At 40.8% G+C, this 26,333-nt stretch overlaps 1 protein-coding gene across 10 annotated transcripts in view; it reads left to right on the plus strand.

Annotated features, from left to right (window-relative positions):
• Nucleotides 1–26,333, plus strand: part of FAM227B (family with sequence similarity 227 member B) — a 651,639-nt gene that overhangs the window by 367,609 nt on the left and 257,697 nt on the right. The gene's annotated exons all lie outside the window — the stretch shown is intronic.

Raw genomic sequence — 26,333 nt, forward strand, 5'->3', positions numbered from 1 at the left:
ACAGCAATTTAATAGAGTGCATTCTTTGAAGTGTTACACTTTAGCATCTGTCCTTAAAGTGAATGTGAGCGTAAAAGAAAGTTTACTCAGATCAATTCAAAAGTGCAGACTTTCTTTCCTATAATTCTTTTTTCTATTTTCTCAGATTAAATCAAGTCTTAGTACTGCCAGTCTCCTTTCCTCTACCCTAATGCCGCGTACACACGATCACACATTCCGACAACAAAATCCATGTTTTTTTCTGACGGATGTTGGCTCAAACTTGTCACATGGTCACACAAATTTTGTCGGAAATTCCGAACGTCAAGAACGCAGTGACTTTCAACACATACGACGAGTCGAGAGAAATGAAGTTCAATAGCCAGTGTGGCTCTTCTGCTTGATTCCAAACATGAGTGGAATTTTGTGCATCGGAATTGTGTACACGCGATCGTAATTTCCGACAACTGATTTTGTTGTCGGAAAATTTGAGATCCAGATCTCAAATTTTGTTTGTCGGAAATTCCAATGGAAAATGTCCGATGGAGCCTACACACGGTCGGAATTTCCGACAACAAGCTCCTATCGAACATTTCCCTCCAGAAAATCTGACCGTGTGTGCGCGGCATTATTGTGCTGTTCTGTCAATACTGACTACAGGTTTAGACTCATGGTAGTATTGACAGATGTGTAATATCACAGAGAACCCCTAGATCAGTCAACCCTTAGATTCACAACACACCACTTCTCTTCATTTTAGGGCAGTCTCACTTTTGGTCAGTGTGCTTTGGCTGGTAGTAACTGGCTAGCGACCTGGAAGTGGGAAGCATCCAACCCATCTCCACCATCATTATCTTAGGAGAAGACTGACCATTCCTTAGACCAAACCAGAGATTTTATTTTAGGCAGGCCATGACTTAGCTGGCATAACGTCAGGTGTTGGAGAATACATTATGTAAGAAGCTACCCTTGTTAATAAGTTCAGCATATATTCACTGTGACCTGTGTGCAAAATTTCATCCACATTATGAACTAAAAATAAATGACACAATCATTTTCTTGTTTGCATAGCATTGATGCCCAGTCATACCCGCATATAGCGTTAGTAAATTAGGCCCACTTCATTCAACTATAAAAATAATATTAATTTTCCTTTGGAGTTAGAAGTGCTGTACAGCCTGATATATATATATATATATATATATATATATATATATATATATATATATATATATATATATATAAAATCTTTTCTTGCCCACATTAAGCAAAAAAACTGCAGTTTAGGATAAGGAAACATAAACACAGAGTGAGAGGAAATCTAACAATAAATTTAGGGAAATTCCCCTATTAGACAGTTTTCATGGAGACAGATGTCTTTGTGAGATATTTACCCTCACCTTTTGTTCGGGTCGCACTTCTCTTACAAAGGATTTCCTCTCCCTTTTCAGCTCACTGACAATGGTCAAAAGGATAAATAGATGGGTGAATCTCCCCAGCATGGAAAAAAAGCATTAGAAACCATTTTTTTACCACTGTTTCTGAAGTAGCTGGGCATTTGGTGGGTTTTTATAACACTTATGCCTATCACTAAATTGAAAAAATTATATTGCATCTAAGGCAATAAAACCTAGTTGAACCGCTAGTAAAAAAAAATTAAAGGGAAGTTATATATTTAGAATGTTATAAACTGTTTTTTGTACCATATTCATATTTTTTATTTTGTATCTATATTATAAATACAAATGATGTAAACATGCACACAGGCTATGCACATTAAAGTATTTGAATGTTCTGAACAAGCAGTAAAAAGCTATTTAAAACAAGCCCTTCTTCACCTCTGTAGCTATAGGCATTGTGGAGTAAATAATTTTCAAAGCTTACAAGAAAGATTCAGAAATCTTCACTTTTTAATTTAAGAGCATATTTTGGCAGCCTGCTAGGCTTCCAAAGTAAACACACATGAGGTGCTTCTAAGCTGTTAGGAACTGACTGAAATCGACTATTGCAATCTTTGAGGATCTTTGAGTGCCAATTACTTCACAGTGCCAGCAGCTAAATAGATAAAGGAGGGCTTGTTTTAAAACTGCTTGTTAAAAAAATAGAGGTAAAGAGTTTAATATCAATAGTCTGTACACAGGTGTGCTTTAAATATGAAGCTCCTAATTTACAACTAGTTTTCAATACATGCATTTCTAATAAGCAAAAATTCAGCACTACTTGTGCATTAATTGCTTGATTTTAATTGAAACCCCTCGAAAGTACATATCTACTAGAGGAAGAGACTGCTTGTGCTGCTGTTCATATGTAATCTGTTCTGCCTATACATAGCTTGGCAGTAATTCGGCTTGGAGAAGAGCTAACTAGCAGTCTCAAGCACACCACCTGGCATCTGCAAGTGATGAATATATATATTTATATTGACTTACATTTTTCAGGTCTGCCAGGTGTCCAGGCAAGGTTTTATGTGTGCATTTTATCAGCAGGTAATGTTCAGTTTTAACTGAAGTTACCCAGATTCTATACTGACCAAATAATTAGTACCATCCCAGCATTCACATGCTTTCCTTAAACCCTTGATTTATTGACCATCTCTAGTCATCACATTAACCATACATTTCCAGAGAAAGAATGATGTTTGTTAGCAATGTAAAGGAAGCATTGCAGAATCATATCTCTATCATTATAACTCTATCACTTTGTGTTTCAGTTCAGGCTACATTTGCATGCTCTTTGGAATTCATCTTTATTGTATAGCATGGCCTTAACATAGAATTCCATAAACACAGCTAATTACACTTTTGAAATATGTATATATCTGTGAACTACGGTATATTTATGAACCATTTTGCATATCAAGAGACTTGTTATTCTGGTCAGCCAATATTTCACATACACTTGCCTCACTGGAAATGGAGGTAGGTGGTCCAATCTACTATTTCAGCTTTACAACTTCCTGTGTCACCTACTTGTTAAGTGGACAATACATCAGCAGTGTTGCTGAATCATTATTCTGTGAATAGACAGGTGACTTAGGAAGCTGCAAAGTTAAAAAAGGAAATAGAAGTTCATCCTATCTCCCCTATGACTAACACAGAGATGTGTGGGTTATAAAACTAAATGTGTTTCAATACTTTTTTTTTAGCTGTTAGATAATTTTAATCAAGTGAGAAAATAGGTGTTACAAAAAGCTTCAACAAAAAGCTAAAACATGAAATCATAGTACCCCCCCCCCTCCGTTATACAATGTTCTAGTGTGCTAGGGTTATGTTTTGAATCATAAGACTGGTTGAGCAGAATTACAGACATTTGGCAAGTAAAACAGTTGATATACAAGGCTCAATTCAGTGAGGAATATTACATGAGATAATTGAATCACGTGACAAGCTTTTTCCAATTATCTTATGCAATATTCAAAATGTCAATTCACTCTCAGTTTATGCAGTATTTACTGCACTGGTAAAAAATAAACAGTAAGTACCTCTTAAACTGACTCTAAAGTCAATTCACTCAATTAACTAAATAAATGCATAATAAGTCATGGTCTAGGAATATATTTATTTAGCTCTGCTGACATCTTTAACAACCAGTAAATAGAGTGGGTGGCTGCCACATAATTAACAACCATGACTCATGTGCTGTCAGCAGAATTTAGGCAAAAGAATTGCTGGCATTTAATTTTTTTCTAAAAAAAACAGCAAAGAGATCCCCGATCCATACCAGGCTCTTCTGGTCTGGTATGAATTTTAAGGGGAACCCCACACCATGAGCATTCAGCCCGCCAGGCCAAAAAAGGGAGGGGCGAGCGAGTGCCTCCCCCCTGAATCACACCAGGCCACATGCCCTCAACATGGGGGGGTGCTTTGTTTGGTGGAGAGGGGGAACTCCCCCCAAAGCACCTTGTCCCCCTGTCGACGGGGACAAGGGCCTCTTCCCCACAATTCGGTGTTTGTTTGTGGTGGTCTGCGAGCGGGAGGGCTTATCAGAATCTAGAAGCCCCTTTAACCTCCCTGACGGTTTTCCCGAGTGTGGCTCGGGGTTAAATTTCAGTCCCATTAGCGGTAACCCCCGAGCCACACTCGGGATTACATTGCAGGATCCTGGTGCGGCGTTACTTACCTTGTCCCCAGGATCCTGCGATGTTCCCCCGCTGTGTCTGCAGGCTCTGTCTCCTCCGAAGCCTCTCCGTGCCAGGCTCTGTTCCCTGCGAGCATCGCGACGCATGGGGGCGGAGCCTGGCAGCAAATTCAAAAAAATGTAAAAACCATAACACATACAGTACTGTAATCTTACAGATTACAGTACTGTATGAAATTATTTCACTTCCCTTTTGTCCCCAGTGTTTTGGTCCATGCCCTGCATGCAGTTTTATGTTATATATACTGTTCTTTCTGCCTGGAAACTGGAGATTGTCCATAGCAACCAAAAAGTGTCCCTTTACGTCAAAAGTGGCTTTAGACCAGCTAGAAAACAGCAATAGTAAATTAGAACACTTGCAGAATTGAGTGATAGTGAATCGTGGGGAAATTTATTTTATTATTATTATATTATTTTTTTTTAATTATTTATATTTATTTATTATTTTATAATTTATGTTTTTGTGTTTCAAACTTCATCATACCTGGGATATCTACTAGACTCTTGTTTGGACAGATTTAAGTGTGTTATTGTTAAGAATTACAGACCTACACTATAAAACGCCAAATTTCCATGAAAAATAATTGTACCACTTTCAGCACCTAAAATCCGAAATAATCATACTGCCAGGGAGGTTAACAAGGGGCCCACAGATCCCGGATCCCCCTCCATGTGAATGAGTAGGAGTACATAGTACCCCTACTTATACACCTAAAATAAAGTGCAAAGTAAAAAAAACACACAGGCAGTTTTTGACAAGTCCTTTATTCAAAAACCCGCCGACCGGGGCATGATGGGTCAATGACATCATAAGGGGGTGAAATCACCCGATGACATCATTGGCTGGCGTCCGCCCCTTCGTTTATTTAGCTACGGGAGGTGTCAGAGCTGTCAGATTCCGATATGCCCCCCACCCACAGACCTCCACAACCATCGCCCAGGGTTGTGGGGAAGAGACCCTTGTCCCTAGTAACATGAGGACAAAGTGCTTTGGGGAAGAGGGGGGTCTCCCCCTCCCCCAAAGCACCCTCCATGTTGAAGGCATGTGGCTTAGTATGGTTCAGGAGGGGGGGGCACTTGCTCATTGGCCAGGCTGCATGCTTGGATATAATAGGCAATAAGGTTCGATAAAAAAATAAAAATAAATAAACAGTGTAAAAAATACATTTAAGTAAAATAAATAAATACAATTAAAAACATTTAAAGCTCCCCTGTCCCCCCGCATGTGCAGTATCTCACACAAGTGAGTACACCCCTCACATTTTTGTAAATATTTTATTATATCTTTTCATGTGACAACACTGAAGAAATTACACTATGCTATAATGTAAAGTAGTGAGTGTACAGCTTGTATAACAGTGTGAATTTGCTGTCCCCTCAAAATGACTTAACACACAGCCATTCATTTTTAAACCACTGGCAACAAATGTGATTACACCCCTAAGTGAAAATGTCCAAATTTGGCCCATTTAGCCATTTTTCCCTCCCCAGTGTCATGTGACTTATTAGTGTTACAAAGTCTCGGGTGTGAATGGGGAGCAGGTGTGTTAAATTTGGTGTTATTGCTCTCACTCTCTCATACTGATCACTGGAAGTTCAACATGGCACCTCATGGCAAAGAACTCTCTGAGAATCTGAAAAAGAGAATTGTTGCTGTACATAAAGATGGCCTAGGCTATAAGAAGATTACCAAGACCCTGAAACTGAGGTGCAGCACAGTGGCCAAGACCATACAGCGATTTAACAGGACAGGTTCCACTCAGAACAGGCCTTGCCATGGTCGACCAAAAAAATTGGGTGCACGTGCTCAGCATCATATCCAGAGGTTGTCTTTGGGAAATAGAGTGCTGCCAGCATTTGCTGCAGAGGTTGGAGGGGTGGGGGTGGGGGTCAGCTTGTCAGTGCTCAGACCATACGCCGCACACTGCATCAAATTGGTCTGCATGGCTGTCTTCCCAGTAGGAAGCCTCTTCTAAAGATGATGCACAAGAAAGTCCGCAAACAGTTTGCTGAACACAAGCAAACTAAGGACATGGATTACTGGAACCATGTCCTGTGGTCTTTGAGACCAAGATAAACTTATTTGTTTCAGATGGTGTCAAGCATGTGTGGCGACAACCAGGTGAGGAGTACAAAGGCAAGTGTGTCTTGCCTACAGTCAAGCATGGTGGTGGGAGTGTCCTGGTCTGGGGCTGCATGAGTGCTGCCAGCACTGGGGAGCTACAGTTCATTGAGGGAACCATGAATTCCAACATGTACTGTGATATACTGAAGCAGAGCATGATCCCCTCCCTTCAGAGACTGGACCGCAGGGCAGTATTCCAACATGATAACGACCCCAAACACACCTCCAAGACAACCACTGCCTTGCTAAAGAAGCTGAGGGTAAAGGTGATGGACTGGCCAAGCATGTCTCCAGACCTAAACCCTATTGAGCATCTGTGGGGCATCCTCAAACGGAAGGTGGAGGAGCACAAGGTCTTTAGCATCCACCAGCTCTGTGATGTCGTCATGGAGGATTGGAAGAGGACTCCATTGGCAACCTGTGAAGCTCTGGTGAACTCCATGCCCAAGAGGGTTATGGCAGTGCTGGAAAATAATGGTGGCCACACAAAATATTGACACTTTACGCCCAATTTGGACATTTTCACTTGGGAATGTACTCACTTTTGTTGCCAGCGGTTTACACATTAATGGCTGTGTGTTGGGTTATTTTGAGGGGACAGCACATTTACACTGTTATACAAGCTGTACACTCACTACTTAGTAGCAAAGTGTAATTAACTCAGTGTTGTCATATGAAAAGATATAATAAAATATTTACAAAAATGTGAGGGGCGTACTCACTTTTGGGAGATACTGCAGGTCCTGTATGCATAGGCAAACAGTGATTGTAATAATTTTAGCACCAGACCTCCTGTTTAACTCTAAACTGGTAACCTGTAAAGGCTTTTAAAGTGCAACATGTTAGGTACCTATTTACTTGACATAACACCATCTTTTACAAAAAACACATACTTTAAGATATATTTGGATTTGCATAGGCAAAAAATATCATGACAGTGGCATTTCTTACAGACTTGTGATTATTAAGATTCTAAATGATATTGCTCCCCTCTGTACAAGAGTTTGAATCTCACAAAGTAAAGCAATTGTCATCCAAAGCATCTTATTTTTTGCATTTTATTTTTCATAATGGGAAAAGATCAGGTACACCTGATTCCCCCCACCCCTCCATGCATCCCTGCAGCAGCAAATTACTTATGATAGTGATTTATCGCTTGCTGGTATCATCAGCAATAGATCATTATTGCATAGATGTGTTTCTGCAGGGACCAGCTGGTCAGAGCTGGTTCAGCTTTGTCCTGTCTTTTCACAGCAGCCATTAAGTGCCGATGACTTCACAGATTACTTTTATGCACCAGGGTCTTAGACACCTGTTAGTTCCCAGAAGTGTGATTCTTTGCTGTGCTTCTATCATTTTCTCTTTTCATGACTACCATCAATACCAAGCAGTATGTAACCCATCAATGGAAGCAATGCTAAAGTCGCTGACGTTAACTAACAAATATTCAAGGATGCAGACACCTTGGTGGTCCCTCGGTCATTCGGTTTTCAGTTTCTTTGTCTATTCTAAGGTTATTCCCTTAACTATACACAACATGCACACAAAGAGAATTTAATTTCTGGAAACACCCCTTGGCATACACTTTGTTTGAACTGATTTCTAGTTGTTTATCTTTTGAGCCGGTTTCAATCTGACCATGGAAGGCACATCTGGTTCCGATTTTAATCAGTATTCCTAAGAGAACAACTTCATAGCTAACAATGCTAAAATAATCCATACTGATGCAACTACAGGTCTTTTAAAACCATTTTATTCACTGTTTGGCAAAATTGTTTAAGTGGCAAATTGTTGATGGACTGATTTCTGTATGCTAATAACTAGAATGAGTTTTTACATACCTAAAGTCAAAATAACCACATAATGTCTGATTTTACAGCATAGTGCACTGCTATTTTATGCAAGTAACACTAGATGTATGCCTTTTGAAGACCAGCATTAAAATGGGTCAACTGGTGGCCCAAAAGCCAAGGCTAAAAAGAAGGAAGGCTCACAAATGTTTTGGGCAAGTGTTCGCTTGACATTTCAATAAAATGTATGTGGCTTGCAACATAAAATTTTTATTGATTACTCTTCTTACAAGTCAATGCTGAGTGAACATTTGGCAGCAGGGTAGAACACAGGGCAGAACTTGTACATGCTGTATGTGTTTGTATATGCACCATGTGCATGTATGAGGCCAAAAGTGTTTTTCTTCAAGTAATGTAACACAGAGAAGTGCTAGGAATTAATATACTGGAAGTAGTTATCTATAGATATAGAGCAGTGGTCTCCAAACTCTAGCCCTGGGGCCATATGTGGCACTTTGTTTGCCTTAATCCAGCCCTTGAGGCATTATTCCTGCCACTGACACCAACACTGGGACACTAATCCTTTCACTGACAGCAAAAAATCAGTACTTTTCCTCCCAGCGACCCCTAATACTAAAGATTGGGCATTGTTTACTCCCACTGTGCACACTCTGGCCCCCTAAAGTCTGAAGGATAGTAAACTGGCCCTTTCTTTAGAAAGTTTGGAGACCCATGCTATAGAGCTTCCATACATCTCAGTGGCAAGCATGGATTTTCTTTACCACTTGATGGATTTCCACCAGTAGAACTTCCCTAAACCAATAACCTGAATGTCATAGACTAGTCCAGTAAAGCCTAGTTCACAGTCCATTTGAGACTTGGCAAAAGTTCAAAACTGCTGCTCACCAGTCGTTCTCACCAAATTAAATACACTACAGAAGTTTTGCCAAGAAGAATGGGCAAAATAGGCAGGCTGCAGATGTGCAAAACTGGTAGAGACTTACATAAACAGACTTATTTGATTGATTTAACAGAACAAGTAATCAGATAAATGATCAGACAGGGAGTAATCATAACTTGCGCTTTACTAAACAGGTGCAAAGTTTGAAACTATAATGCAAAACAGATTCAGAGATTATGAAAGCAAAGAGATTATAAAAACTGCACTAACATGGACTCATACAGCAATATGTCTCTCTGTGGCTCAGTCAGAGCTGCATATGGCTGCATAGCATAGTCGCTATAAGACTTTATAAAAAGAGAATCTTACTGTGAATCACTGCTTTAGTAACAAAACAGCTTCTACCCTCTAAAACCACAGCTAATATCCAAAAAACCACATCCCTCTCGGTGAAGTCCAGGGAGTTGTGAGAAATTAGGTTAAAGGGGCCTGCACTTGCATCTAAACATGCTAATTAAATGGGTACCCCACTTGCTGCCCATGGAAATTTGCAGACCATTCAAATTCATCCTGCACCAAGTGTACAGGGGGTTTGGTTCCATCTTCCAAAATAGTAGAAGACTCTTCTTTCTCTTCAGGTGCATCTGTGGATACTGAGTCCCTGGCTGGAGCATGGACCTGAACTGGGTGAACATTATGCTGTGTAATTATGTCAGGATCCTTGGCTTCTCCCGGGAGTCTTGAAGTTAGTGGCAGAAGAGCAGGAGATAGCCACTATCTGTGGTGGCAGATACATTTGTGTCTTACAAACTTTGACAGGTTTTTCAAACTGCCCCCTACACTTCCTGTACATAGATAAAGTTCACCTGAGGCCTACTCCTAGGCATTCCTCCAGTCATGTCAGGTATTTCTGTCTGAAATGAAAAAATAGCCAGCACTTCTTAACCACTTGAGTACCAGCCTATACAGTATATACCCCTCCACAGAGTACAGGCAGAGCCCTCTAACCCAAATCCTCTATGTGTGCAGCCAGTATGTACACAGTGGGCCCCATTCTCCTTGGGCCTGTGTGCCTGGCAACAACTGCAGACACTGATACATCACCTGACTAAAGGCAGGTAAGCCTGAGTGTAGCTAACTTTTCCTTAACTACTCGATGACCGCCATGTTAAACTCTCTTCCTGTCCAGACCATTTTTTTCAATTTTCAGCACTGTCAAGACACTTTGAATGAAAATTACTCAGTCATGCAAGAATATACATATATTACTTTCATATCATTTTTTAAACAGATAGAGCTTTCTTTTGGTGGTATTTAATTACCACTTTACTATATAAAAAAAATAGGAAAAAAAAAAGTTGATTTTCGCTTTTAAAACTTTGCAATAATTTATATTCATAAATTTAAGCCAAAATGAATTTCTGCTACATTTCTTTGGCGAAAAACAAACAGATGTATATTATTCAGTCTGTGTGAAAATTATAGACTCTACAAACTATTGTATAGATATGTAAAATTTATCGCAAAAGAATAGAGGGGACACTAGGGAGAAGAAAGTTGCTGCTCACCCCTTAAAAGCTAGAACAGAAAAAAAAAGAAGGTTTCACCACCTTGGGGTTTTTAGGCAGCGCAATAATGGATATAGACTCAGTTGTATGAAAAAAGTATAACAATTTTTATTGAGTAATAATTACTCAATAAAAATTGTTATACTTTTTTCATACAACTGAGTCTATATCCATTATTGCACTGCCTAAAAACCCCAAGGTGGGGAAACCTTCTTTTTTTTCTTTTTTTTTTTTTTTTTTTTTTTATGTAAAATTTATCAACCCCAATGTTTACACTTCCTATCTCATTTCTTGAGGCCCTAAAATTTCAGGACATTGACTTATTTTTTAAAGGTATTTAGTAAGAGGCATGGTAAGTTTTTTGAATTTGTAATTTTTTGATACAAATTTTTTTGAAAATGAAGAAAGTAAATAAAATGTTATTTTGTTTCAAAAAGTTGTCATTTTAACAAGTTTTCCTGGACCTCTTCATGTCAGTCCACTACGGGTCAGCTCCGCCCCTCTGACCCCTCTAGGACAACCTCTAACTAGCCTATGAAGTGCGCCTGTCTCCCATAGGAAATGTTATTTTTTCGTCTTCGCTCCAGACAAAAAAGTTTTTACCTTTCAATGTGACCTTCCCAGGTTAAGCCTCTCCTGGGCAAGAAGACCCCCTATATTTGGGCTGAAAATCTCCCTCGATGGTGGGTACCCTTGGTGCTGGGGTGAGTTACAATGCTGTAACAATTGACTGTGTTTAATGCTGGAGCCATTGGTTGGCAGTTAAACATTGCTGCGGCTGCCGCTTTCCAGTGGGGGTTCTGTCCCCCTTGTTGATACAGTATAAATGACTGTAATGAAGCTGGCTGGCAGATTGGTTTGGTGTATTTTCTTTCCCTAACAGGCTTGCTGGCACTTGCAGTCCACCGGCAATGGCAGTTTCACATGCTCTTGCATGGGGGCGGTGAACTAGAGTGAATCGAGTGACATGTCATAGTCAGGTTGGCTGGCGGAGGGGAAGGGCTGGCCCGGGATTCCCCTGGTTGCTATGGAGCCATAAGAGCGCTTGTGATCAGTGGAAGCTGCCTCTGGGTTGTGTGGCTGGCTTCCTTCTCTTCTGCTGCAACTGTAAGTACATGTCCAGCCTAGTCCCTATGCCTGTGTCTCCTTACATGGGGTGTCCCTAGCTAATGTTGCCAGGATCCATGCAAGAGCATGGGTTGGAGACTGTTAAGGAGGGCTCCTGTCTAGCAGTTTCTTTTATGATGATCTAAAGCCCTGCCGCCAGCCTCAAAGCACTGAAGATTTTTTGGAAAGGAATTTATTTGTTTATTTTTTCCTTTTTTTTTCCTTTTATTTTTATTTTTTGTTATTTAAAAAAAAAAAGAAAAAAAAGAGTGCTGCATGCGAAAAGGGACCAGGATGGAATACATTTTCGTCAATTGGTCCTTCCAAATAGACTTATCGTGTCATCCACGAAGAGTCAGCTTGGTTAAATCGCATCACCTAGATATTTTCCAAGGGACTTGATTGGCTCACCACCCTAGCAGGTGGTCATCTGGGTCTGCCAGAGATTTGTTCCTGTGCTAACGTAACGTGGCTGATAGTGGGGGCTGTTTGGCTCCGTCTTGCATAAAGAATTTATGCATGGTGGCTGGAAGAGAGTGTTACAGCTGCCTTAAAGAGGCAGACAGAGGATCGCCCTCTCATTATGCTTAGCCACAATGGAGTGCTGTGACTGCATTTTAAGAATAGAGGGTGTGTCAACAATGCCTTAAAGAGGTAGACAAAGGCTCTCCCTCACATTTTGTGTAGCCACAATGAAGGGCTGCAAGGCTCAGGATGGAGAATGTGTCAACTATGCCTTAAGGATGTAGACAGAAGATCTCCCTCTCATTTTGCTTAGCCGCAATGAAGTGCTGGAAGCCTGCATTTTCAGGATGGAGAGTGTGTCAACAATGCCTTAAGAAGTAGCCAGAGGCTCTCCTGTCCACTTTTTAGAGCCACAAGGTTGGCTGTGAACCCTGGGTGAAGTTACTGTGCCAAGTGGTTGCAAATAGCACAGGCTGCATTTCAGTGTTGTTGCTACCTACTGCAGGAAGCCTCCCACAGCAGGGAACAGCCGACAGATTAAGTGGGCATTTTTTTGTGCAACCTGTGGCCTCCTCCCTACTAGACCTTTTCTTCTTTGGGCTGGGGAAGTTCACCATGAGTGGAGGAGAACCAGGGGAGTCCAGCTCTAATTGAGAAGCTTGTAGGCATTTTCTTGGTTGGATATAGTGGCTTGCTTGCCTTTCTGGGGTCAGTATCTCGTGGACATAGTCCAGGACTACAGCATCAGATGCTGTAGTGGTTTACACCTTGTTTTTCCCAGCGGTAGAAGCCTAGCATACAGACTGCTGGATTTTTTTGTCTTTTCTCCACTCATGGTCTTCACTTGTCTTCTGTAGTTTTCTGGGTCAAGCTGTCCCAGTGCTGTGGGGAAACAGTTTACCACTCTAAGCCCATGGGGCCCTTACAGGTTCTGCACCTTGAAGTTCTAGGGCTACAGTAAAATGCAGGTTTTGATAGAACATATACAATACTTGCAATGCCTCCCTTATCCTGGGAAATCTTCTGGCTTTGTGGGCATCAATGAGAGCTAATGTTCTTGTCCCTGCAGCAGTGCCTGTGCCTTGTCATATCTCCCATACTCCACCAATCTGTCCCTCTTCCTCTCACCAGTATTGTGAGTGCTAGGAGTCTAGCCTTATGGTCTCACTGAATCATGCTCATGGGGGATCTTGAAGTGGCCTCTTGTTAGGTTACAACTGGCATGGGCTCTAGTGAGCGACCCAACATATTTCTCCAGATATTTCAGTAATTGGGTGGGTCCAGAACCTTTACGGACTGACTCATCTTTTGAATATCTGTACATTCCTGCACACAGCTCAGGACAGAGGGTTTTTTTCTCAGAGTTCTCTCTAGTTCCGAATTTACATTCCGAGCCAGAAGCCATCTGGTTCTACTCTTATGTATGACAGGACTGAGACCGAGGGTAGTGTCAGGTGGGGCGTTTCCTTGGCCATCCAAACAATGTACAGGCCTCTTGTTTATTCAGTCTTGGGACAAGTAACTGGCCTATTTCTGAGTTTTAAGGGTCCATATCTGAAACATGGGTGTCACCTTCCTTTTGTTTTTGTAGAAAATAGGAAAAGAAGTTTGAAGTTTGGCAAACAGTTTAAAAGACTTATTAGTGGCATAGGGCATTCTTCCGATACAGATGCGAGGGTGGAGCATGAGTATTTACTCCCTCACTTTGTGTCACACATATCCAGGGGGTTTGGAACAGTCTTGGTGCTAAAGCATGTGGACTTGTTTATGAAAGATTCTTTCTTCATGCCAGAATCTTGGGAAACCATTATTTCGGTAGTGAGGAAGGGAAACTGGATGCCTTTAGTGGATTTAGCAGACGCAAATCTACATATTACTATAGTCTGGGTACACCAGCACTTCTCAGATTTCTAGCAGACGATGTATTTTTTCTAGTTGATAGTATGCTCTGGCGCACCGCCCTAAAACCTTCGTCAAGGTACAATCAATCTTTATGGCAATGCTCAGAATGTAAGGTCTTCAAGGCATTCATTACCTCGGTGACATCCTGCTGATAGCTACGTCAGAGCACTGCTGCTAGATAAGGCTATACCCTGCTGGTCACTCAAGAACGTAGAGTAGTTTGTCAACTTTCAGTAGAGTCAACTTCAGTCTGTTTAAGTCCTGGAACAATGTTCATTACCAATTTAGGGCATGCCTATCATTCTGGGCCCTAGGATCCTGAATTTTTTGTGCAGGATGAAGGTGATGATAGCCAGGCTCTGTCTATTTACAATGGATGGATGCTGTGCTTGGACGTTTTATCCCCCACCATGCCTACGCTGGCAAGGGTCAAGCAGTGAAGTAGATGACTTTAATTAATTTGTCTTCGGCAATGAGATCGCCATTCTTCAGTTCTAGAAGTTTTTCTTCCCAGTTCCATTAGCCCACTTATATGGGTTTATATTGTTGCTATCTAGTTTTCATCACCCCACTCCAAACTAGTGTTTACAGACGTCAGTCCTTTGGAACCAGGGGGTTCAGCGTGTTGGTCATTATATCAAGGATCGGAGATGGCAGGGCTCAACATCAAGCTCCAGTCTGTTGAAACCAGAAGCAGTTCGATATGCTCTAATAGCGGTTTGGTTTCTTGTAGGAGGTCAGGCAGTGACTTTCAAAATTTGGACCATGGTGATTTACTTAGCCCACCAATGGGAAGCCAGGAGTCTGCCACTCTAGAGTATGTTTTGCTGAATTTCTTCTTAGCCGGAGTGCAAATTTAATCTTAGGTGGTGTTGTATCTTCCAGGGACAGAAATTTATACCAGACTGATTGCCAGGAAATTTATAGATCCCTCTGAATTAGCTCTCAACCTGGAATTTGTGCGGTTGTTTTTCAAACTTTAGCTTGCGCTGCCCATAGTTCTGATAGGGTCAGCAGAGAATTCCTGTCCTTTCCGCTTTCCTGGTTCTGGGACTCACAGGCCATAGGTCAGGACAACCTGTCTAAAATGGAGGAGTCCCACCCAGTACTTGTCTTCCCCCAACTCTGCTGATTCTCAAGGTGATGCCAAAGACTCGATGGCCATTTCCGCTATTTTGTTGCCTAGACTGCATACTCCAGAAAAAAAACGAGTATGTTCATCTGACTCCTGGGAGTCTGAGATGGATGGCCTGTAGGTTCAAATGTGATATCTGTGGTCATTTTATGTTGCCAGAGGGCATAATGTGGTCTTTATGGCAAAATCTAGAAATGAGGACTATTCAGCTTATCTCCGCAGGTAGCAGGCTGTCTTGCACAGTTCTTCAGGGAAGAATTGTGATCCCTTTCTCCTTTAGGTTTATATTTTCATGTATGCCAGCAAATGGGTTAGATAACCACGTGGCATACTCATTTAAGGTTCCTAGATTGTTTTGTTTTTTAATCGCTGAAATGAATTAGACCATAATTCTTGCCTCAGTGGGATCTATCTTTTGTCCTAAAGGCCTTATTATCTCTCACTCTTTGTTCCGTGTAAACTGAAGTCAATATTCCTTACGTAATGCTTCCAAAGGCAGAATATCTGGATTATGTGCATTTTATGCCGCATAAATAAATAAATAAATAAAGATGTCTGTTTTAGTCTTCAGCCAAACTGCTCTTCCTGCCCGCACAAATTATAAAAGAAAGAAGTATGGAAGGAATTAGATCTGGTTCTTCCCTTTTCAGCCTACCTGGGATAAATTTAAACTATCAAAGACAAGATAACCGCTGTGTGTCCCAAATGGGTCTAGCAAAGTTTCACTGTATTGGCAAGGATTAGTTCTCCCTGAACAGTCAAGATGATTCAGTTGGGCTAGCTCTTGGCCGGTTCCTCCACCTTCGGAGTTACAGCACATTCCACAGAAACTAAGGCAGTCTCTTGGGCATATAGGCCAGGGGTCTGGCATAAGTGGCATGTAAAAATCGAGCTAAGGGTGGCTGACACTTTCTTTCGCCACTGCAGAGTGGACCTGGCCTTATTGCCTTCTAAGGCACTTCTGTTTTTCTGCGGCTGTCTTTTGTGTCAATGCGTTTAGACAGCAGGGTTGAGTTATTCTGTTTTCTATTTTCTCCCTCCCTTTCTTAAAAAAAGAAGTGCTATGTACATGCCTGTTTTCTTTTGATACAATGTAAGTGCAGATTTTATCTTTTAAATAATAAATTAGTTATCTGGATTACGCTATGTCCATTCCTTCTTTTCTCTTGGGGAACCCCTGAGCGAATTTTATCCCGGTACCTTGGCGGTGTATGTGAAAAGTTTTTTGGGACCGATCTTTATGCGGTTTGGTGGACCATCCTCATCCCATTTTTCCTTCTGCTTAAAGGCCCCAACCGGGTCAAGGTCACAAGCTTACCAGAGCTTGCCTTGTGGTAAGCATTCAATTTTACCGGTGTTATCACAGTGGTGCGGTGGAGGATTCACATGGTTACCCAGTAACATCACTTTGAAGATAATACTTTATATTGCTTGACTTTTTCACTTATATTTGAATGAACTTTATTGATGCTTATTCAGATTTGTTTTTTCACTTTATATAATTTATTATATGGGTTGGTTTCACATACATGTACCTGTATATGTTATTATTATTTGCACTGTGCATACTTCTTGGTGTACATTATTAGGTATTCAGCGCTGCTACTTATTGTTAGTTGTTTGATTAGGTGTGTATCTCACGTATAGCAGCAGCTTTTTAGGTGAAAGCTTTTTCTTTCCTTTTTTTTTTAATTTTATTTATAGCGCGGTATTTATTATTATTAATTATATGTATTGCTTGTTACGTCCCGTAGTAAGCTTACATGAGGAGGTCCAGGAATAAGGAAAATTGTTTTCATACTTACCTTAATTTTCCTTTCCTGGATCCTCCTTATGTCAGCTGAGAATTTCCCCCCTAGGTCTCTGTCGCGAGGCTTGTAAAGGGGAACATTTCCTATGGGAGACAGACGCACTTTAAAGGCTAGTTAGAGGTTGTCCTAGAGGGGTCAGAGGGGCAGAACTGACCTGTAATAGGCTGACATGAGGAGGATCCAGGAAAGGAAAATTACGATAAGTATGAAAACAATTTTCCTTTCCTTCCAACACACAGCATTGGGGAAACTTACAATTACACCCCAAAACACATTCTGCTACTCCTCCTGCATATGAGGATATCACATGTGTAAAACTTTTTTGCTGGATAGATGTATAGAGGAGCACACTGTTGCTGGCTTACACTGGTCTGGTGACACTGGGAATAGTGTGGCAGTGATTAGAAACACTGTCACTGGCTTACACTGGTCTGGTGACACTGGGACTGGTGTGGCAGTGATCAGAAACATTGTTGGTGGCTCACACTGGTTTGGTGACACCGGGACTCGTGTCGCTAGTGATCAGGAACACTGTTGATGACCACACTGGTCTGGTGACACTGGGACTTGGGTGGCATTGATTAGGAACACTATTGATGGCTACACTGGTCTGGTGGGACTGAGACTGGTGTAGCGGAGACCAGGAACACTGTTTATGGCTACACTGGTCTGGCGACACTGTGACTGGTATGGCAGTGATCAGGAACATTGTTAGCAATTCACACTGGTCTAAAGACACTGGGACTTTTGTGGCAGTGTTTAGAACACTGTTGATATCTTTACTGGTCTAGTGACACTGGGGCTGGTGGCAGTGATCAGGAACACTGTTTCTGGCTACATTGGTCTGGTAACACTGTGACTGGTGTGACAGTGATCAGGGACACCATGACTGACTGGACTGGTCTGGTTACATGATGTTCTGATGTGACGGTGATCAAGGACACACTGACTGGCTGCAATGATGTGCTGATATTGCACTGCAATGGCTAGTGATCAGAGACACTGGCTGTCTGCACTAGCATACAGTAGCAAATGCCCATTCCACATCCAAAAATTATTAAAAGGGAAAACGGGTGTGCTGGGAAATACCCTGCTGTTATTGGATTTTAATGGCATGACATGAGACCAGACACATATTTGAAATAAAAAATATACAATTTGTTCATAACATTTAAAATTACCATATACCTTTTTTAAAATCTCTCTTGTGTTATATTCTGGATACAACAGAACAATTGCTAGAGTGTGAATACGAAAACACCTTATAGACACCAAGTGGTGTACATATCACACAAACTTGAGGCGCATTCGGTAATTGTATCTGCCAAGGGTAAACGCGTTTTGCTGGATTGCGTAGCTTTTTCAAGACCCATACGTAAGGTATCATATTATCAACATATGGCAGACAGATAAAGGTATCAGAACATCTGTGGGGCGGATACAGGGGCTATCGCTCCCTAAAGTAACCTGCAGTGTATGGATCAAAAATGGGCCAAGCATTCCTGACTTTAAAGTAGATGGAATGTTGGTATATTGTTCCCAGGTGAATCTTTAAGTATATATGGTTTAATACTTGCGTATATCCAAAGTAGAGAAATGCTTCAAACAGATATCATAAATCCAACGCTGGTGACATCTGTGGTGCATCCGGTGAGCGGGGGGATCTGCAGGGGCTAGTTGTTGCTTTTGGCCTAATGCTATGCTGGTGAAAAAGCTACACAATCCAGCAAAACGCGTTTACCCTTGGCAGATATAATTACCGAATGTCAAGTTTGTGTGATATGTACACCATTTGATGTCTATAAGGTGTTTTCATATTCACACTGTAGCAATTGTTCTGTTGTATCCAGAATATAACACAACAGAGTTTTTATAAAATTCTACTGAAATTTTAAATGTTATAAATTGTATATTTTTTATTGAAATATGTGTCTGGTCTCATGTCATGCCATTAAAGTCCAATAACAGCAGGGTATTTCCCGGCACACCCTTTTTCCACTAGCAGCTAGTGTCTCTGATCACCAGGCAAAGCAATACAATGTCACCACAGTGACTCTGCACTGCTCTGGTGACTGTGATTTTTTTTACATTCTGCATATTTACTACAGTGCCAAGCGCTGTAGGAAACACTGTGTTTCTTCTCACAGCCAATTGCTGTGAGAGAAAACAGATCAAAGGCAACAACATGTAGCCTTTGTTTATAAGCGTGATTGCTGTGATTGGTCACATCAATCACATGGTACAGGGTCAATGTCATTGCCCTTGTGTTCCGATCTGTGATCTGCTGTGTCCAAAAGACTGAGTAATCACAGAGCATTTGGTGCCTTACAGTGCATGCATGAACAGTGAGAGTGGGAGGACTGCAGGATGCAGCCGTCTAGACATTTATGTAAAGCTCCTGGATGGCAAGTGGTTAAAGGTGCAGAGACACACTAGAAGCCCAATACAACACAAAGGCCGCTGAACACTTTCCAATGTGTCTCAGCATTCATAAACTAGCTTTATAGCAAGGAACATGTTGCCAACACACTTACTAGCCAGTCAGCTAACAGATTTAACACTGTATAATAAATTCCCAAGAGTTGGTAGCATGAATATTTTGGAGATGCTGGTGACAATCACAGCCAAGGTAACAAATTGTTGCCCACAGCCTTTTTAAAGGGTGTGCAGCCAATGGTGGCACCATATGAATCCAAATTAAAAAAAATAGCTGTCTCCTTAAACACTATGTAGTTAAAACTGAGGTGTTAGTTGCATGCAGTGGCGTCACTAGGGGGTGGCTATTGAGGCTAGGGCCCCAAATGTGGGGCCCACAGCCCTGAGTCAAGGTCTGGCCCTACCATGAGAGTGTCCTGGGCTGCCTGACACAGTGCTTCCCACACAGCCGCGGCACTCTCACTGAGTGTGCACTCCGTCTGTGCTTCAGTGACAGTCAGAGAAGGGAGATAAGTGTGAGAGCGAATTTTCTCCTTGCTCTGCCGATATCATAGAGTCGGGAGGAAGTTTCTCACACTGTGCTCCTGAGCAGGTGAGTGCAGACCATGGGGGAGGGGGAGAGGGAAACTCTGTACTACCTAGCTTATCTTCTGTATACCCAGCATCTCTGTATTTACCCAGCCTCTCTGTATATACCTAGCCTCTCTGTATAGCCAGCCTCCCTGTATATACACTAGCCTCTCTGTATATACACTAGCCTCTCTGTATACCCAGCTTCTCTGTATACCCAGCCTCTCTGTATACACTAGCCTCTGTATATACCCAGCCTCTCTGTATATCCAGCCTCTCTGTATATACACTAGCCTCTCTGTATATAAACTAGCCTCTCTGTATACCCAGCCTCTCTGTACATACGCTAGCCTCTCTGTATACCCAGCCTCTCTGTATATACACTAGCCTCTCTATATACCCAGCCTCTCTGTATACTCTAGCCTCTCTGTATACCTAGTCTCTCTGTATACCTAGCCTCTCTGTATATACACTAGCCTCTCTGTATACCCAGCCTCTCTGTATACCTAGCCTCTTTGTATACACTAGCCTCTCTGTATACACTAGCCTCTCTTCTATATACCCTAGCCTTTCTGTATGTAACAATCCGCATCTGGTGGTAGGTGACGTGGCAAGTGACAATCTGCATCTTGTGGCAGGTAATGTGATAAGCTCTCTGGTGACCCCGATGTACACTATCCTCTCTGCTCATACACTAGCCTCTCTGTATAAACACTAGCCTTTCTGTATACCCAGCCTCTCTGTATACACTAGCCTCTGTATATACCCAGCCTCTCTGTATATAAATGAGCCTCTCTGTATACCCAACCTCTCTGTATACTCTAGCCTCTCTGTATATACACTAGCCTCTCTGTATATATATACTAATAATATAATAATTTTGGTGATTCATAGGGCCACACATGTAGATTGCCATCATCCCTTGATAATATATGAATAACCTCAAAAGGTGGGATTTTATGGGCAATAAAAAATATACATAAGAAATGTATACGTATAAGAAAATTGTAATTTATTGTAGAAAAATATATTAAAAAGATCTCATATTAATATATTAAATGAATAAAAATGGCAAACATTGCACATTAGCTATTTTAAACCATAAAGTGGTAGTCCCAGTCTACTTGCTGCTCCCCATATTCATGGTTTCTAATAAGGAACGCTGCAGAGAGGGATATCCAACGCGTTTCAAAATTATGTTATAAATCTTCTTCAGGGAATAATACCACTTATGAAAAAAACAGCCCATCGATCAAGAACAACCCAGTCAAAAAGTCTCATATTGAGATGTTGAAGATGTCCCAAAGAAAATCAAAGACTGGCGGTCCGGAAGAAGGAAAAACGTGGCTTCACAGTGCATTGACCAGGAAGGAATGGCGATAGGAGACGTGATGGTGTCCCTGTTATAGTGCGCATGCACAGGAGGAAGTGATGCGATATGCTTCATATCGCGTCACTTCCGCTTCTGCGCAAAGAGTAACACCAATTCAGAGGTGACACAGCTCACATCAGCCAGACGTGGCCATGCATCCTCCACACTAGCCAACCTACACAAAACATCCAGTCCCACGGAGACAACATCCGGGGATCGAAACAAAAGCTAAATTAGCAATTTTGAAAATCCCAATTGGAAAAGGGGGGACATCCATGTCTGGTAAAGAGAAATGCATATGCCATTACAAATTATACATTATACAATGCAATATGGGCTACCTGGAGCCATAGACAATATTTAGTATAAACAAACCTAAAAAGATGAAGGAGGCCTAACCACAGTACAGGATAGGAGGATAAAGCTGCCCTTTCAGGGTTCATCAATTACAAAATCATTTGTGGACAATGACATTGAATTGTAATTAAACATAGAACAAAGAAAAGAGAAAGGGAAGACCATATAGAATCCGCATTACAAAATAAAATCTGTAAATGGGATTTATAAAGTATGAGGGCCAAAAAAGCCCCAAAAGATGTATCTTGGGCTGTTAATTAGTCAATCTTTCCTGAAGAAAAACCATCCAAGAAGGGTCTATAGCTTTCATATTCGTTAAGGCCTGGAGGTGTGGTTGCCCCAAGAGACCTGATCCAACGCATTTCTCTCTGGAGCAGTATTTTGTTCCAATCCCCCCACAGGTTGGAATGTGTACTCTATCCAAAACAGTAAAGTTGACCTTTGGCATTGTGTAATTATGCTCCTTAGCCACATGTTGTCCAAGTGGCAAATAGAGGTTATCAATACTCATACTATGCATGTGTTTGGCAATCGTTGACGTAATTCTTGTTTTGTCTTACCTATATAAAAGGTCCTGCACTAGCATTGCATAAGGTATACCACCCCTCGTGTTTTGCAATTAGCAAAATGTTTCATCTGGAAGAGATCACCATTAGGCAAATTGAATTGTGTCCTTCTACCAATTGTCAGGCATTGAGAGCATGACCCACATGGAAATGTTCCTCAGGTCTTACAGGGGTCTCCTCTTGACTCCCCATTATATTCTCTTTGGACAAGTTTTCCACCAATTGAACCTGCCTTTTTGAAGGTGATTTGTGGATTTTTAGTAACTAAACGTCCCAATATGGGATCCTCAGCTAAAATTGGCCAATATTTAGTAAGGATTCTCCTGATTTTTTCATGTTCATTTGAATATCGTAGGATTATCCTGGTTGTATTAGTTTCTTCCATACTCTTATTCCTACCTCTTTTGTTTTTTTTAATATAAGATCATGTCTTTCAATTTTGGTAACGCAATTGAAAGCTTTTTTTAGACTAGTTTTGGTATAGCCACTAGCTAAGAGTCTGGTAGTTAGGGCATCAGCCTCCATTTGGAAGTCAGTTTCTGTATTACAATTACGTTTGATACGTAAGTACTGACTAAAAGGTATGGATTTTTTTAAAGCCAAAGGGTGGAAACTGTCGGCATGTAACAATGTGTTGCCAGCAGTGTCCTTTCTAAATAATTTGCTGGTAATTTTGCCATCTGTGTTCTTAAGAATACTAATGTCCAAAAAATCAACCTTATATGGAACATATTTCATTGTGAAAAAAAGGTTTAGGTTATTTTTATTCATATGGTTGAGACAACTTACCAGTTTGCTCTCAGGACCGTCCCATATCAACAGCAGATTGGCAATGTATCTTTGCCACATGATGATGTGCTGTGTATACGTTGAATTCTCTTCATTGGCAAAAAGTTCACAGCATGTCCCCATAGCCACGCCCTGCACCTGGAGGTAGTGGGAGCCTTTGTAGAGAAAAACATTATGTTTCAGGATACATTCAAACATGGTTAATATGAATGTATTGTATTTCCATTCATATGTTGATCTTTGCTGAAGAACTCAGATGCTTTTATTGTTATTCCAAAGTTATTTTTCAAAGATTTGAGTACCAAATTTTGTTCGGGACTCAAATTTTTGGTAACATTGTCATTCTTCATATTCTCTATCTCTCTCGTTGTCTGCCTCATAAACAATGCCAGTGTAGGATTCTGGTTCAAAAGGTGGAACTTTGTTAGATTTCCTTTTGAATTTTTTGGGGATGGTTGTTCAACCACTTCAGAACTTTCCTCATTTTGTAACTCGTCATCCATGTCCATCTCCCAGGAAACATCACTTTCTTGTAGCAGCAGATTCAGATCTCGAATGGCTCTGAACTCAGCTGCTGTGAGATTCGGCACAATTTCTACCTCTTTCTTTGTATTTTGCCTTAAATACATACTTTTAAATAAACATTTCCTAGCAAATAAATTTATATCTTTAACTATCTCATATCTATCAGTACTGTTGTTTGGAAAATAGGACAGACCCAATTATAGTACCTCCTCCTCTGCAGATGTAAGTGAATGTGATGAAAGGTTAATAATATTCAATCTTCCTTGTGAGTGATTGGTGTTAATGGGGGATCTATTTCCTTCTGAGTTGATTGTGAGTTCAGTAAATTGGCTTTCTCTAAAAAATCATCTAATTGAGTTTTAGGTATCTTGGGGATGGCTCCCTGATCTTTGCTTGTTTTATTTGATTTTCTGGGAATTGTAAGAAGAGAAGAAAAGATTGATTGCACACTTGAATCCTAAAGATGCTGTAGAAATTTCTTTATTGTCATGAGCCAGACAAAATTGCAATGATGATCAGTTGACGCGTTTCACGTGAAAAGAACCGTGCCTGTTCACAACAATTGAAATGCCCACAATACAAGCTATTTAAAGACGTATATCAAATCAAACACCTAACACAAAGCACCTGTAGTTAAAGACCAATCAACACAAAACTCTTCCCCCGTGAAGATTCCACTGACTGTGTTTCTGTGGTGCGTTTTTTGTTAACTTGTTGTACATGACCTTCTGTCTCATTTTGTTTAGAAAAAGAACCTTTTCTCTTTGACGATCCGTGAGAGATGAGACAGAGGATGACAAATTTGAGGGTGTAGCTGACAGATAATCCCTATTCTTATTAAAGTTTTTTTTTCTGATACTTTTATTCTTGGTTCCATCTGCATGCCCTATCTTCACCAAAGGCATTTTTAACCCTCCAATATTTATTTTCCTTTTTCAACAGTATTTATTTCCCATACTCCTCCAAATGCTCCTTCAATTTCTTTTCAAATTTTACATAATCCTAATGTGTTTTAGTGGTGTCAGTCTGGCATACAGTGCCCCAATATCAATATCCAGTTTAATCAATTGTTGACGATATTCATCTTGTAATAGCAACATTAAATCCTGGAACAGTCTTTCAATTTATTTTCCCAATTTGTTTTCAGATCATTGGAAATATGTTCTAAAATCTGGAAGATTTGAACCCTCAATCCAATAGGATTGATGTCCTCCCTAATATATCTGTCCAGGGATTGTATGTGCCAATGCAAGGCTGATTTTTTTCTCCAAGAATTTAGTAAGATTGAAAAACAAAGATGATAAATCAGATTGAACCTGCTCCTTTGATTGATAACTGGCCTGGATACTGGACATTAGATCCTCTCATTCCTTTCCGTAAAGGTCTCCCATGATATGAACAATATATAAAGAAAAAGAGATGAAAAAACAAACAAATTACATTTCCAAATAATTGAATCAGAATAACAGAGGAAGACTTTTTTTGTCCAATCTGAAACAAAAGCAGGAAGAACCCATTTCCTAAAAGGAAAAAGGCTCAACATTGGTCTATCAGTTTAGAAAAACATCAATTTGGGCCATTTGGGGTGATGCAAATCAAATTGAGGAATGGGTATATTATCCACCCTTGTGTATAATGATAATTTTGGTGATTCATAGAGCCACACATGTAGATTGCCACCATCCCTCCGCAAAAGGTGGGATTGTATGGACAATAAAAAATATACATAAGAAATGTATACGTATAAAAAATTGCAATTTATTGTAGAGAAATATATTAAAAAGATCTCATATTGATGATACAACACATCATTGCAAAATTGTCATTATATATTGAAATCTATACGTATTTTTATACGTTTAAATGTCTTAAGTATATTTTTATTGCCCATAAAATCCCACCTTTTGACGTTATTGTCTGTATATACACTAGCCTCTCTGTATACCCAGCCTCTCTGTATATACGCTAGCCTCTCTGAAGCACTGAACAGTATGTTGTCTACTAGGTGCTCGGGTTCGGCACATCATGGATCTGGTGGACAGATTACTGGGGGGGGCTGGGGAAGACCCAGCTGTCATGGTGCACGTTGGCACCAATGACAAAGTCAGAGGCAGATAGAGTGTCCTAAAGAATGATTAGGGACTTAGGAGCTAAATTGAAGAAAAGGACCTCCAAGGTAGTATTCTCAGTAATACTACCGGTTCATCGAGCCACACCAGAAAGGCAGAGGGAGATTAGGGAAGTAAACAAGTGGGTGAAGAGCTGGTGTAGTAAGGAGGGATTTGGGTTCCTGGAGGACTGGGATGACTTCTCAGTCAATACCCGGTACTATAGAAGGGACGGACTGCACCTAAATGAGGAGGGTGCAGATCAGTTGGGAATGAAGATGGCCAAAAAGTTAGAGGGGTTTTTAAACTAGGCGATGGGGGGGAGGGTCCAGAGGTAGAGATAGTCAGCGCGGAACATATTCCAGAGGGTAGTATTGGGGGCATTAATGGTAGGTTGACCAAAGCACATAAACCCAAGGTAAGTATAGTAGCAAGTCCTAGTTGCAATCTCGGAACACCCAATAAGAGGATAATATGCAACCGGTCTAAACTACGTGGCATGTTCATCAATTCCAGGAGCCTGGCGGATAAGATGGGTGAACTAGATATACTGTTATACGAGGAGGATTTGGATTTTGTGGGAGTTTCAGAGACCTGGTTCAACATCTCTCATGATTGGCTGGCAAACATTCAAGGGTATACCATTTATCGCAAGGATAGAGAGGGTAAAAAATGGTGAGGGGTATGCCT

This window comes from Aquarana catesbeiana, linkage group LG03, assembly GCF_042186555.1.
Source record: "Aquarana catesbeiana isolate 2022-GZ linkage group LG03, ASM4218655v1, whole genome shotgun sequence".
NCBI classification, from domain to species: Eukaryota; Metazoa; Chordata; class Amphibia; order Anura; family Ranidae; genus Aquarana; species Aquarana catesbeiana.